At 42.4% G+C, this 16002-nt stretch overlaps 1 protein-coding gene across 2 annotated transcripts in view; it reads left to right on the top strand.

Moving 5' to 3' along the window:
- Positions 1 to 11761: 11761 nt before the first annotated feature.
- Positions 11762 to 16002, top strand: part of BAZ2A (bromodomain adjacent to zinc finger domain 2A) — a 66339-nt gene continuing 62098 nt past the window's right edge. The window contains exons 1-2 of one of the 2 annotated variants that reach the window (XM_088138152.1): positions 11762 to 12211; positions 13189 to 13251. The gene's annotated coding sequence lies outside the window, so the exon portion shown is untranslated. The remainder of the gene's footprint in view (positions 12212 to 13188; positions 13252 to 16002) is intronic. The other variant, XM_088138149.1, reaches the window with a different exon arrangement.

Raw genomic sequence — 16002 nt, 5'->3', positions numbered from 1 at the left:
CGCTCCATGGGTAAGTGTCGGGAGTGGAAGCAAATTCATCCGGGAGTGCAAGAGGAAAGCTGAATGCAAGCAGCTCCCTTTTCCTGCCAAGTTCCTTTTTCTGGAGTCTCCAACATCACCCCCCCTCTCTTTATGAGTCTGGCGTATGACAACACGCACCCCCAGGATACCTGACTATTGTTCTCTCTGGTGGCCTTTATGTACACACAATGGCACAATGTTATTTAGGGCATTGAGTTGGTATTCAATTCCATCATTTTCACATGGGTGGGGTGAAAGGTAGGGCAGCAATCTTCCCCCCCCCCCACTCCCATTAACTTCATTGAGAGAGAAATTATTTATATCACTTCCAGACCCAGAGAGTGCCGTTCTGATATGTCTTCAGACTGGAGGAGCATATTCTGAGGCCCAAGGATGAATCTCACCCTGGCTGGCTCACGTAGCCCCCTCGCTTCTTCCCTTAGGACTGGCTTCACTCACCAGCAGGGCATCTACAGAGTTTTATTGCAGTAATGCTAGCTTGCTGGCAGCCTCACTATTGCCACTGGCAAAACAAGGTTAAGCATCACTTTTTATGATCCTTGGAATATAGGATTGTGCACTAAAAGCACCATTACATGGGGTTTTTTTTCCAAAACAGAAACAAATACCAAGTGATAGAAAAAAATAGTAACAATTATGCAGAACTTAGTACATACAAGAAGACTTCTGCAATTTTGTGCACGAGAAACATTTATTTGCTAAATCCTGGCAGTGTCAGGATGGATGCCCAGCAAGGTACCACCGTGAACCCCACTTTGCCATCCCTCCCTTTCCTCGATTTCCCCAACATTCCCCCCAGCTCCCCCTTCCTGCTCTTTCCTTCTACCTGATTTTTTCTCACCCTTCCTCCTTCCCCCAAAATGAGATGTAATCACACAAATGACACCAATGATAAGCGTTGTGTCATATGTGCAATGATGCCATGATCTATGTGACTTCACTCTGGCTTGGGTCAGAGTCCTATAGAGAGAGGCCTCTGAATACCACAGGGAGTGAGTATTGTAAATTGATGATCTTATTCAGGTAAGCAGGAGCAAATATATTCCTTACCCCATTTTTCTTCTTTTGGGGTTTTTTAAATATGCAAAATAGATGTATTAAGTATTGTGAAGGCTTAAATACAGCTAAATGATGTCTTTTTAGTGAAAAAAATTAATGGTGGGGGAATCTGGGTGTGCTTTGAAGGCTACAAAAATGGGTCTGAGGCCATAAAGGCTGCTCATACTTCTTCTTTGAAGGAAGACAGAGTCTATTTTTTAACAAAGAAAGACTGTATGGCTTTTAATTTGGAGACTTCTACACTGTTGGGAGCCGTGCCTATGACCAGAGGTAGGCCTACTATATACATGGGCTGCAAAAATCTGGACAGTCATTAGATACCAGCAAAGTGTTAGAGTTTTCTGTATCTCTTTACTGCCAGCTATGATCATTCTGATTTCTGTAACCCTATTACAAGTCTATCCCATGACATTCAAATACCAGGAAGAAATGTGACAGTTCTCTTCCACTGGGTTATCCCTAGCATCTGATTGTGCAGATCAGATAAATTCCATTTGCTTATTGAGATTTGTAACTGTGGATAACCCCATATTTCTTCAATGTATCTAATCATTTTTGAAAGCAAGCTAACTGAATGAAAATTGCCACAGTTAAATTATGCATCTTCTGAAGAAATACTTCCTTTTGTCTGTTCTGAACCAACCACAAAAGAAGTTGACCGTAAACTCTTGCATTATTAAAGAGGATGGAAAGCAACATTCTAGGAACTTCTAAATGTAGAGTTTAAGAAATGCATTCTCTCTCTCTCTCTCTCTCTCTCTCCCCCCCCCTCCGGAGAGTTGCTGCTCCTAACAGTAGGCAATACTGCACTAGATAGCTTTGATCTTGTTTAAAACGGCGGCCTAAATGCCCGCCTCATTTAGCCTTTCTCTGCAGAGCGGATTAGTTCACCCTGCAACTAACTGCAAGCTTCTGCCCTTCTCGAAACGGTCTGATTGGTGCAAATTTTGACGTGGCTGAAGTGAGAGTGCTGGTTGGGCTGGTTGTGTGCAGCAAACACACACAATCAGCAGGCAAATATAAGACCCTGGGCTTGCTGTTCCACGCTGTCTCAATATTGATATAGCCACCGGTCATCAGATGCAAAGTCCTGTTTTACTTGAAATCCATTTTGCTCCATTCCAGTTCTTCGGAAAATTTCTGCAGTTCTCAGAAGGTCGGCTTCCTCCTTTCCCAAGGGAGTTGCTAGGGTAGCAGCTAACCACCAGGGCAGCCCTCAACCTACAGTTCTGCTTGGTCTCTGTGAAAACCTGGTTTATTACAGGGAGAGCTGTGGGGTGCCACGTGGTTCTGTTCCGCCTCCACTCCCCTTTAATTAGCAAGATGAGGCGGCCTGCGTCATTCCCATCCGTGGGGAGAGGTCAGGGTGCGCTGTCTTCAATGCAGCAGGAACAGAAAAAGCGACTCTGCCTTTTCTTTTTCTTCTTTTTTTCCCTTCCACCTCCAGTTTCTGAAATCTTCTCTGCCGAGCGCTACAGGAACAAGAGAGCGCGTCCTCTGCTAATTACTCTTTCCCCCTTGTCACTTGGGAAATGGCAGAGAGGAGGAGGAGGAGGAGGAAAAGGATGCTAGCTCTGAGCAGCATGTCAGGATTGACACACACTTCCTTTTATTTTTATTGCCCTGGGTAGCAGTCCAGGCCATTGCCTTTTGTCCCTGAGGATTTTCCTCTTTTGAACTTCCCTATCCCTGATCAGTACAATTTAGCAAAATAATGGAAGGGGTGACAACCAGGGCAATAAGTACCTCTGACCAATGCCTTTGGAACTACTGGCTGCAGAACAGAGAAGGGAGTTGTTATTTTCTCTGGAGCTCTCTCTTTCCTGGATCCCCATAAGGCAGCACCACGTTGTGCTTCCTTCCATTACAACGGAGGGCAAGGGGGTGCTCAATCGCTTCACTCTCCCCCCTCCAGTCTCCCTCTTAACCTGAAGCAGGACTATGGAACTTAGCTCCTTTGCTTCCTCCGTGGAAGAGGAAGAAAACTAATTTTCCCTTTATCCCAAAGCCAATTTTTTTCTTTCCGTTAAGATGATACTCCTGGATTATTAAACCCGAAGACTTCTGATGCAAGAAACTCCCATTTTCTTGGTTTATTAGGAATCTGTGGGCTGAAAATTGTACTTCTGATATGAAGGTTTAGAAGGCACACACCTAAGAGTTAAATCGCATACTATGGATGTTGCTTGCAGCTATATTTTTCCTTTCCTTACTAAAATGTAATTTGCGTACATACATATGGAGGGAAGATCTACATCAGGAGCACAGGGGTCAGAAGAGACGACTTTAATTCCTTTTTTCCTATTGTAGCCCCAATTGGGGGTGGGGGGGATGACACAATTTGCATTGTCCCTCCTCCAAAGTCCGCTTGTTTTCAGCCTGCATCTCTCTCTCTCAGGCAAGAAGAGCCACATGAAAACTGGAATCTTCAGTATTTTTATAGCTGGATCTCTGCTAAGTATCCAAAATGTGTTTCTGATTTTATGCACAATAATTTCCACAGGCCAAAATTCAGTCATTTTTTATGGCATTTCAAATAAGAACTGAAAAATTCTTTTATATGTAGGTGTTGGGAAATTGCATTTGATATAATGGCTGCATTTATACAACATCCTGACTCATGATTTGTTTAACCATAGTTTGAGTAAATTACACTTGAATCCTGAGTGTGTTCGGTACAGGGCATGTATAGAGTAAACCACAAACCACACTTGCATGTTGAGAATATTTCTGTATACTGCATGTGCCTCCTAATTAATGGGCTGTGGGCAACAATATATTTGCTTGCAAGGTGATGATCAGATCAGTGATCCTAGCTTGCATAATACAGCATAAGGATGCTGGGGAAAAACAGCTTGGTTTGCACTTGTGGCATTCCAGACAAAATGTGCCCAAACTGACTCTTCTGTTAGTAAGGAATATTGCTTGTGATATAGAATTACTTAGGCTGGTAACTCAGTCATCCCTTCTAAAAAGTGTTATGTGAAAGCCTCACTTGATCTAAACCATAATGGTTAATGATGGGCTCATCTGATGGTAATCACAGCATATGGAATAGTGTGGCTTGGAATGTAAGAGAATTAAACGGTAAAGAACATGAATTAACAAATGAAATTAAAGAAGATAAACAAATGTGTTATGTCTGTGAAGCTAAGAGGAAGGGCAGGGATGTAATTGATCTAAATGGAAGCGGCCAGATTGTGGTAGAGTAGAGCTGATACATTTAGGGAATATATCATTTAGGGAAATGAATGGTAGGTTTAGCTGTGAGTGAAAGAGCTAAAATGTCTGTCAGAAAGTCATCAAGTTTGTTGTGATTGTATATGAAAGTAAGAATCCATATGTTGGTGATAGTCACTTGCTGTGCTCCAATGAATAGTAACCACTAAATACGAATGAGCTGGCAGGGCGGTGTGTGTGTGTGTGTGTGTGTGTAATGTACAATATTCTAAATGAATGTGATCCAGGGAGAAAATATTCTGTCAGATGACATGAATAGATGGGAATGAATGAGAGAACAGAAAAAGTGATTGAGTCATTTGGAGACCTAAGAGTGAATGAAAATGGTGACTGATAAGTATCTGCTTAGATAGAATGGTTTGCTTTAAATATGCAGTTAACACATGACAAAGGTATGAATATAAATGTAATAGCATAGCTAAGGTTTATGATGAAAGACTGAGAGAATTAGTGATGGATATAGGGTGATGAGAGTTCTGACTGTGGGACATCAATTTTTTCATTGTATCAAGAAGTGATCTTGGGAAGAAATGGATATGCAAGGAAAGGAAACAAGCGAAAGAAATGAAAATAGAATAACTGCAGGGACTGAAAGTATGACTCTTATATGAAGAAGTATTAGAAGATAATATTGCCAAAGAATGAATGTAAAGTAGACATAAGGAAAGAGGGTGTAGGAGCCATTTGGAACAAGGTGAAAAGAATAATTCCACAAAGTACCACAAAAGCGCCTTGAGTTCTGCTACTGGGAAGCATGAAAAAGTAGGTGACATGATGAAGTGAAAGAGGCTGTGGATGACACAAAATATATTTAAGAGAATGACTGCTGCAGAAAATGAAGATGAAAGATATTCTATAATATGTACAGGGAGAAAAAGATAGTTGCAAATATAATGAGAGCAAGCAAGGAACTGTTAAAGTTTTAAAAGGCAGAGAAAATGCAGAGTGAATTTGATAGAAATGTGAAGAGAGATAAACAAGGAGCTTCCAGTGCAGTGAATAGGATTAAAAATATAAGTGGGGAAATTATTTGGGATGAAAATGAAGAAAAGGAACGCTGGAAACATTTTAGAAATTTCTTCCACAGAGTGAAATTGAAACAAATGCCATAAATGTTAGTGTTCAGGAAAAAAGATGATGAAAAGAAAGTTGTAAATACTGTGAAAATGTTGAAAACTGGTTAAGTTGTAGTTTATGTTACAGGAGAAATGTTAAATTATGGATCTGGTTTGCTTATGGAGTGGTTGTGCAACTTGTTTAGTGTATGTGTAAAGACTGTCTCTGTGCCTGACAATTGGAAGAATGCTGTTACTGCTCGCATATACAAAGGGGAAAGTAGCAAAAGCGAATGCAAAAAAACCAAACAAACCAGGTTATTGTTTGTTAAGCGGGTCTGGGAATGTGTTTGGCAGAATTCTGACTGTAGGAGTATGATGAACAGACTGATAGCACTAAGCCACCTAGGCAATATCTTTATCCTACAGGTTGGCCAGATTCATCAGGGACCTACACAGAATCATCACTCCACCATTCCTGCAGAGTTCTGTAGTACTTGTCAGATTAAAACTGACTTTGTCTATGGGCAACAAGATCTTCCACTCTCAGATCATTAGCACCAACCAAACGGCATAGCAGATTCAATGGGTATCATGCTACGTAAGTTACCACTTGGGAAAAGTCCATGGTCATCATAGTGAACATGAAAACTTGAGCTACCCCGATTGGCAACCTCTGCATGGCCGCTGAAATCCCTCAACATAAGAAGGCTAGGGTAGTCCAATGCCATGCTAGAAATCACCACCGCTAACTGGGGTGGACAATATACTAACAGTATCCTTTCACTGTCCTGCCCATCTAATGATAGTAGCAAACACTGAAAATTTGCAGGCTGTTGGATGGAGCTTCTAGCCAGTGAGATGAAATTCTTATAGACCAGAACCACACCATCATTTCCTGTCCCATCTTAGCCATTATTTAGTTTATCAGGTTGGGACTGAAGAGTGGGAGAAGAGACTGATTGCCATTTAACCTTACTACACCTTGAAAAATAAAGCACTACAGCTGGATTCTAGTATCGATAGCTAATGTAGGCAGAAATCAAGACAGAAAGGGGCAATATCTGTTCTTTGCAACTTAAGAAAACCTAGACAGCTTTCCTGAGTGATATCAACATTCTGCATTGCCCAGCGACTTTGCAAGATAACACACCTAAGTACCTTTTACAACCTGCCCTGCAGCAATCAGGCTGATGTTTTAACAATTGCCCCAGCTATCCTACCTTGCCTCCCCTGAGACCCACAGCTTTTTTTCTATTTCTGCTCAAACTGGCAATTTCAATCTTTATTAGCGTATAATATTACATGCTCACCAAGCACCTAATTACCTACCCTGGGAGAATGCTACATTACCTCAAGTGAAATCTCCAACCAGGCTTGATTCCCTTTAAAGCAAAAGAAGGAACATGTAGAGGCGAACCTATTTCTAACAGCTGAGCATCTAAGGAAAAATTGCTCAATTCAAGTTAAGATTAGCATAATGCAAGATTTCAAGATTATTTTCTAGGACAGGCCTCAGCACAGAATATATACAGTAATAATACAGGACCCAAGGGTGTATCTGAGCATGTGCAGTATCATTTCTTCACCGCTGAGTAACTGGGAGGTTGTCTTCACATGATAGGACCTGGGAAGTAAGGCTGGTTCAGTAACTTTTGGGGCGGGGGAGTACTAAGGAGCTTGTGTAACTCAGGACTGCAAACTGTCCATCACCAAAATGCAGCCTGCTCTGGAAGAGATACGGAAGAAAGGAAATCCTTCACATTTCAGAATTCATTTAGCCATAGCATTGAGCAATTTTGGGTCACAGGTGCTCCCCATTATGTTTGGGAAGGTACCAAGAGATGCAGAAGGCTGAGCAATGATGCCAAGTAGGCAGGACCATGTATGACCTGTCAAAGCAAGGCCAGGATTTGGGGGGCATGTTTCTTGGGGTTTGGGGAGGGATGTTGTTGAGGTTCTCCTACATTTTAAACATTTTAAACTATTAATGTTTAAAAACATTTTAAACTCCTATTTTAGGAGTTAGGCTACAGTTTGAATACATTAGTTGCCTCAAAATGGTAGACGTTGTAGGCACAGTAGAGCCATGTAGTTCTATGGTAGCAAAGCATCAGGAGTCTGGTAGCACCTTTTCCAACTAACAAATGTTATTAAAAGGTTACAGTTCACTTCATCCGATCAGATGCAGCCCACTTTATCTAACACTTCAGCTGAAGAAAGCTTATGTCTTTGAATACAATTTGTTAGCTGGAAAAGGTGCTATCAGACACTGATTTCTTGAAATGGTTGAAAATTTACTTTCCTATTTTTAACCATTGTAGTTAAGAGGCAGCTCCAAGAGCCACAAAAATGATAATCAGAGGCTGTATGGAGAGCAAGAAAAGGAAAAGCAAAGGAAAAAAAGAGTTTTAGTTCAGTTTGATTATTTTGGTTAATTATCCAAGTCCTTTTTCACAGCTGTGGCTGCTAGATAAACTGGTATCTATCACACATTCAGAGGCTTAACGTGTTTTTGTATTTGCTGGTTTTTATCATCCTAATGATATTTATTCATTTCTTTACAAAGCAACTTTTGAGGTCCAGACTAACAACTTAGTTTTAATTCTGAATTTGTTGTAAGTTTTAGCAACATTTACTAATTATAATGGAGAATGTTAAGCATTTATTTTATATTTAGCATTTGTGCATTGCAATTCTTTACAAAAGCCAGCACATGAGGTAGCATCTAAAGTCAGTTAAAACAAAACAAACCAGAATTAAAACAACCCACAGTCAAATCTAACAATATTTAAGGGGAAAAAAAACATTCCATAGGTATACTCTGTGAATGACTACACAAAAGTATGTCCCATTGTAAGGCTTACTGTTAAATAAACATGCAAAGGACTGCAATTTAGCTAGCATTTAAATTGCTACATAAGCTGCTTAAAAGATAGCCGAAGTGAGCCTCCATCAGAAGTTCCACGATGTAACATGAGAGTTACTACCAAGAGGGCAAGTCTACATCCTCAAAAATTTAATGTCTACAAGAGGGGCTTCAACCCCCCCCCCCGCCAAAGCCTCTTTACCAGATATGAGGGCGTGATGAGTTACATAGAGATGTTTTCTCCTGCCTACAGGTAGTCCTCAACTTACGATCATTCATTTAACGACTGTTTGAAGTTATGACGATGCTGAAAAAAGTTACTTATGACTGGTCCTTGCACTTACGACCATTGCAGCATCCCTGCGGTCATGTAATCAAAATTCAGGCACTTGGCAACCGGCATGTATTTACGACAGTTATAGCATCCCGGGGTTCACATGATCACCATTTGTGATCTTCCCAGGGGGCTTCTGACAAGCAAAGTCAACAGGGGAAGCCAGATTTGTTTAACAACCACAGTGATTTGCTTAACAACCACAACAAAAAAGGTGGTAAAATCAGGCATGACTCACTTAATGACTGCATCACTTAGTGATAGAAGTTCTGGTCCCAACTGTGGTTGTAAGTCGAGGACTACCTGTGTTGCCTTCCAGATACATTAGACTACAGCTCCCACCATTCTCAGCTTACTTGTTCCCCCAGGATTCAATTCCCAGAGGTTATCAGAGCAGGAAAGAATGTTTATCTGGAGAATGTAGTTTGTATTCTTTGGTGCAAAGCTGTTGTCCCATACCTGCCTGCTAACCATGCTTAAAGAAATGAAGAAATTCTTGCATTTCCCCCCTCTTCTCTCCATTTTGTTTCCCCTTCCTCTGTTGTCTGACAAGGCAAATGATCCTGATTTGGCCTGGTAAGAGCTAGCTAACCACACTGATCGTAACCCAGTACAGGGAAAAGTCTGGCTATGGGAACAAAAACTGGGGCTTTTATGTATTAAAGCCAACACCCAGTTTGTCCCTTGAGTTGCCTTTGCTAGTGACTAACTGCAGACGATCAACATCAGACTGTGCCACTACAAGCAGCTTATAAAACCAGCCTCCTCCAACACAATTGGACAACTGCATCGGCTATCTTGATTATGAAATGCTGCAGACTGATTGGCTATTTAACAGAATAATACATCATTTTAAATCAGTGTTTCTCAACCTTGGCAACTTGAAGATGTCTGGAGTTCAACTCCCAGAATTCCCCAGCCAGCCACGTTTTAGATGATAAAGCTATAGGTGGATAGGGTTTTTAATATTTCAACTTTGGAATCGCTGCTAAATCTTTGAGTTATTTTTTCAATAAGTGGATGATTGCAGTGGAGGCGAATATGTGTAGTTCAGGGTTGAACTGTGGAGTCTTGAAGATGTTACCTAGCCGGGTAATGAAACATTTGCAAGAAAAGAACCAAGCTCAGAGAACCCCAAGGACTCCAAAGTAGATGATTAAGAATGTACTTTGAATGTATACATTCCAAGGCAAGTCTACAAATGACTGGGAACTTGGATGTCTCCCCTCCCCAGTAGCCTCTGCTTGGCATGGTGTGGCAGAAGCTAGTTGTCTTCTGAGTGTTTGTAGGGCTCCCAGGTCTGGGTGGCAAGAATCCAGCGGAACACTAGGTGGCTGCAAAGGGTTAAGAGTTTACTGTTTATCTTTGCTGCCATCCAGTGGTCATCTGATTTGTCTGCAGCATTCATTTAGCTTTTGCCACTCCAATAGCCCAGTTTTTGTATTTTTTGTACATATGCTAGCCCTTCCTTTTAGTGATGATGTCAGATCATTCTAGATTATGGATTTAATGGTCTTATGTTTTCTTTAATTGACTCGGTAGCACTTCCATTAGTAAGCAGCACTTATGCATGTGTGGGCCCATCTACCATTTCTGTTGTTTTCCTTAAACTTATGATGGTACCACTGATTTTGTTTAGGCCAGTTTGTTTTGGGGTCATTCTGCTTTGGGACTGACTTGACGGAGGCCATCCTTCTGCTGCAGGTTCCCTCCTTAGACAGTTAACATGAACAGCAAAACCAACCTTAGATGCTTTGCTTAGGGCCAGGTTGCAAACAGCTGGACATCCACCAGATGACAGCAAAGTGATACAGAATCTCTAATTCTTTGCTGCTGCCACCCATTGTTGTCTGGATTTTTGCATCCCAGATATGGTGACCCCAGTTTTGCTAGGCAGACCCAACTTACTTATTGGACAGGGATCCCACAGAAATTATGTTTAAGGTTCCAATCTTGCAAAGGCTTTCCAGGATTCAGCTCGACTTGCCCTTTGTTCTTTACTTTCTGATTTAGATTTAAAATACAGTGTTCCTTCTCAAGTCAATAAAGAATAGAATTTGTCCCAGTTTTTTTTTTTTAATTACAGCAAAAAAGGCAAATTTAGTTTAACCTGCCATCTGTATAAATGACTAACTAGAAGTTGAGGGGAAAAAATCCCTGAGGAAAGTGATGTCAGTAGTGCTGGTGTAGTACACAATTTAACAACTTCTTACAAAATATTCCTTATTTTGGAGGACTTGAGATGGCATGGCTAAATCTGATGCTAAAGCAGGGTCTTCCTAAAGGCAGAGGCACCAACAGAATCCCAGCTGCTCAGATAAGCTGCAGGATTTGTTAAAGGCTGAAGCTAAGAAATAACAGCAATGCATACAAGCAACTTTTAGTTGAAAAAGGAAAAGCAGACAACTTGATTGACCAGGTGACTGACATTATGTATTCTGTGCAGCAGTGTTTCTCAACCTTGGCAACTTGTAGAGTGTGGACTTCAACTCCCAGAATTCCCCAGCCAGCATGAATTCTGGGAGTTGAAGTCCACACGTCTTCAAGTTGCCAAGGTTGAGAAATACTGCTGTACAGTAATGGCATGAAACAGGATACTCTTTGAAGTCTCTCCCCCCTCCCCAAGAAATGGTACTTTCTCTAGGGTAGCGGTGGTGCATTGCCATTATTATAGGACCGCGGTCCTTTTTGGAGCTGCTCCTGTCAAAGACTGTTATAAAAAGGCGGGGGGCAATGTTTGTCCTACTTAGGACCCCACATCGTGAGCTTGGAGTAGCTTGTTGACAAGGTTCCTCAGTCCGATTCAGGAGAGTCCAGGGCATTTCTTTCAGTTCGTGTGGTTTGTTCCCCATCCGCAAGGCACAATTAATACTGTCCGATCTAAAGCGTATTTCCACCGCCGGAATAAATCCTCTTGACTTCGGTAGGGTTTACTTCTATCCAGGGAGACGATCCCGTGCACGCTCGCAGCCTTCGTGGTTTCCCAGGGACCGAGGGAGGGAGGGAGAGAGGGAGGCAGGGCTGGCGTTCTCGTCCGAGGGCTGCAGGAAAAGAGCTCGCGGCTGTTGGTTCCCCAGGGTGCATTAAGGTACCCAGGATGATGCGTCCGCCTGCAACCAACCGCGTGACATCGACCCATTAGTGACCTCCTGGAGTACGAAGCGGCGGCGGAGGGGGAGGGGGGGGAAATCCCTATCGCTAAGGATCCTTTCTGCCCTCTCTCCGACTCGCTCCTTAGCCGGAGGGATCTCCCCATGTCCCCATTTCTGGGTACAGCGGGAGCCGGGCGGTAACCGGGCTGGGGAACGGGAGTCCCCCCCTTTGCGATCTCCCTCGCCTTTGCCTGCAAGGCTCCTGCACCTTTAAATAATTCATCGTCCTGCCTTCGCCTCTGCCTCCTGCATGGGGCTGGGGAGGAGACAGAAGCAGCAGCAGCAGCAGCAGCAGCCTGGTGACATCAGCGCGAGGGCTTCAACAGCCACCTGCTCCCCGACGGAGACGGAGAGGAAGGAAGAGAGGAAACGGCTGGGAACCCCCGTCGGATCCTTCGCCGCCGCCCTCCAGCCCGGCTCCCCGGACCCCGTCTGCCTCCGGAGAGCCTTCCTCCTCCAGGTAAGCGGGCACGGAAGGTGCGGGACGTATGCCGTGGGGGGGGGAGCGGGGGGAACCCCAGACGATCCCACCGAGTTGATCGGATCCGATCCAGGCGGAGCCTGGGAGTCCTTGCTTCACCATCACTTTTCCCCCGCCTTATTCTCTCGTCCTTCATGCCCTGCCTGCGGCAGCTGCCGCCGCTCGGAATCCCCTGGGTCCCAAAGGCAGAACGATTCGGCACGTTTTCTGCTTTCCATTACATTGTTTTAACCAGTCGGGAGCCCTAGCGGGGGCGACAACACCCCCTCCCCACTTTTACAGAAGGGGGATTCAAATGGAGGGGGCTCCCTCTGAAGCAAGTTCTCCTCGAGTGCTCATTTTTCTTCCTGCAGTCCAATCCCAAGCCATCAGAGCACTTAAGAAACAGTAAATTCCTACTGAATCCGGAAAGACGTCTAAAAAATTGGAAGGTTAGTGAGCGGCTTACAGGAAGTTATCTTGGCTTCTGGAGGTCCCCTGAATGAAACGAAGCACCAAGAGAGATAAATTAGTGTTATCTAATGCTTAGGATACCTCGGCAATTCTCTTGAGATCCTGAAGTGAGGCATTGGGTGTTTTCCTTTTTGGAAGTTCCTTTCACCGTGAATTGGCTTCACCCAGAGTTGATTAGAAATGGGAAGCACAGCTCTGTCCTCAGTTAGGAACATTAGGCTGAGAATAAGATGCTTCAGTAGAGCTCGAACAGACAGACCCCTTAAGGTATTTGGGCATCCAGAACACAGGGTTGGGGTTTGTGGATAAAAAATGAGGATATTGGTAATGACAACCCTTCAGCTCTGGGGAAACATAGATGAAAATCTATTCTGGGAGGCTGTGCTCTGTCTCTTCCCTGGGTCCTGCTCTCTCAGCTGCCTCCCAGGTAAAACTGGGAGATCACATCCCTAACCCATACAGAAGGTGAATGAGTTTGCAGAATAAATGCATTTGCTTTGCAGCTCCTGGATTTTCATAGTCTTCATGAAAAGCACTTTCAGTGGACCCCTTTCACCCTGGAAGAGGTGGGTATGCTAATGAGACCTTTTCAGCCAGCTTCTTCACCTTCATAGGAAGAAGGGAGTGAGCTTGGACTGGAGATCCCTTTTCTCATTTCAAGCACCAGCAAAAGTCCTCATTTCTGAAGGTGCTGCTGCTTAGTCTTGGTTTTTTTAAATGCTCTTGCTCTAGAATCCTCTGCTGTTGACCTTGTGCCTCAGTCCCAGGCAAATCCTGGTCTTCCTGAGTTAGTCTATTTGGTTCTTAGCATACCTCCAAATTCATGAGCAGGCTGCTATTCATTGACTAGGTTAACATATCACATTAAGCCATAATCTACTGTGTTTGATTTTGTCTTATTGTATTGCGTGAACTCAGCTATTGGATCTATAAATAATCATTTGTGTTTTGGTACAATGCATGTATACAGTTAACTGTAACTTGTTAAACCAGTGTAGCCCAATAAGTAACCCACATCATTAAATGCAACTTAATCACGGTTGTGTTCACTTAACATACCTACCCGTGGTTAACCTGGCTACCAGCTTGTCTGGCTTCAGAAGAGTTGGACCAATTCATGAAAGTCATGGGGATCCATGGCAGTATGGCTATCTCTGAAGGCCGTCTCCTGGGAGACTAGTGGGTTTCCTTGTGCAGTTGGTTGGCCACTGTGAGTCTGTCCTGGACTAGATGGGCCACGGGTATGATCCAGCAGGGCACTGCTTATGTTCTTAGCCAACCTTAAGAATAACACAGTTTCCTGGATTCATGTGATACAGTAAACTAGAAACTGACGTCATGGGCTGGGTTTACTGAACTTGCTGAGCTAAAACACGGTTGGCTAGTTCATGATTTCTGCAACTAGCATGGCTACAGATTCAGCTCATGGTGTCAGTCTACCCAAGTCAGAGCAGCAAAGGTGCCCAATTCTCCATGATGGCTATGAGTTTTGGTCCATAAGGCAGGAAATTGCACAAGGCTCCTCTTCTCATCCTTAGGTGAAATAAATACAATGATAACAGAATGCTTTATTTTTCTGTCCGTAATAACCTGTCCAGGATGGCCACATGCCCCCCTCTCAAATCTTGAATCTGACCCCTGAAAATCACCTTGTGACCTTGCCCTTAGCATTGTCTGAGTACAGTAAAGCTATATAGGGCATGCACCCTGGTTTGAAAAACCAGTGCGACAGCAAGTGATTGATAAACTCTTTCTTCAGGTCAAGGCTTTTAATTCAGTACTCAGAGTATTAGTAACAGTGCTTCCTAAAACTAGATCACTTGAACTATGAATTAGATGTTCCTGGGTTTGGCTGTTTTAGCCTATTCTTTTGGTGAGAAACGTGATATCTAGTAGACGACAGGAGCTATATAAAGATGTGTGCCATAAGAAAACTCCAAATTCTGTATTGAGAAAAGCTGAATATTATATAATTTTCATTCACTTTAATGTAGAATTATGCAAAACCAGATAGAGAATAGAAACTGGCACCCTTCCTTATTTGTATGATTTTAATATTTCTCATAATTTATTCTGGTTTTTCTAGACGTGAGGAGGGATGGCAAATTAACCATGGTGCTGAAAGCCTCTCCCTAACTTAATTTTTACTTGGCCAGCTGTTTTGGCAAACATTGCATACACATTTTGAACCACATTTTGGCAATCATGACTCTAAAAATGATCAGCTAACTTCTCCAAAAGTTGCATTTTGTTCCCAGGACCATGACTGAATTCACCCATCATGCTAAGTCATGGTTTAAGACACGATTTATTCAATAAACCATATTTGGATGTGTGAATACATCATGCTAAAGCAAAACCAAACAAGCCACACAATTAGCAAGTACAAAGTGCAAATGTAGTTCTTATTTATTTAATTTGTTCACTGTCTGACTTCCAACAACTCTGGGCAGTTCACAAGTAAAAAGAACTGTTTAATATTTATCTTTTACCCATGCTCTAACAGAATCACAGCAGAGAAAAAAATGGTGTGACAATTATCTTCTTTGAACCAAAACCTCAACTCTATTATAAAAATGGAGTCCAGTGGAGTTGGCAGCCAATAAATTTAAATAAATAAATAATGAAAATAAAGCCATATCTTATGGAGTTTATTTTTGTTCAGAATGAGGTTTCCTGTTTAAATTCTTAGATTTTGTAAGACGTATACATTCAAATTATTAAAAAAATGTGGCCCCAATTAGGCATTTCTTTATACTTGAAGATGAGAAAATAAGGGCAGCACATTACCTCATTCCTTGCCAGGGAGATTTTAATCAGGGTTTGGCATGATCTGACCAGAAATGGATTGCAACCAGCCAGCAAATTAACACTGGAAATTATAGTTTGAACTGGGTTTGCTAACTGTGATTGTAATATTTGCAGCATTTTTAGGCTTTAAACAGTAAGTTTGATCTGCCTTAACCTCTGAATGCAAGAATGCTAAGTAGAAAGAAGTTGAAAATAGACAAGCTGGCTGAAATTGTGATTTGGTTAAAGAAAAAAAGAAAGAATGCAATTTGGCAGTATATCAGGAAGATTAATCCATGATTTGCATTTTAAACACTGGAACACTTGATGTATAACACCAAAATGATTTGACTCCCATTCAGCTTGGAAGGAATTTGGGTCAACAAGTAGGAATATTAGACTAGTAGAACTAAACCAGCTTTGTGGTTAGTGAGAGCCATTATTTGGCATGACATCTGGGCTGAGACAATAAATGAGTTCACATGTTGGGCTGATTATTTGTTTAACCATAGCTTATTAACCACTCT

This window comes from Python bivittatus, unplaced genomic scaffold, assembly GCF_059951505.1.
Source record: "Python bivittatus isolate LINGU-HERP-01145 unplaced genomic scaffold, Pbiv_v1 ctg000220_np1212, whole genome shotgun sequence".
In the NCBI taxonomy this organism is placed as follows: Eukaryota; Metazoa; Chordata; class Lepidosauria; order Squamata; family Pythonidae; genus Python; species Python bivittatus.
Note: the sequence above shows the minus strand (reverse complement) of the source record. Positions and strands in the feature narration are given on the sequence as shown.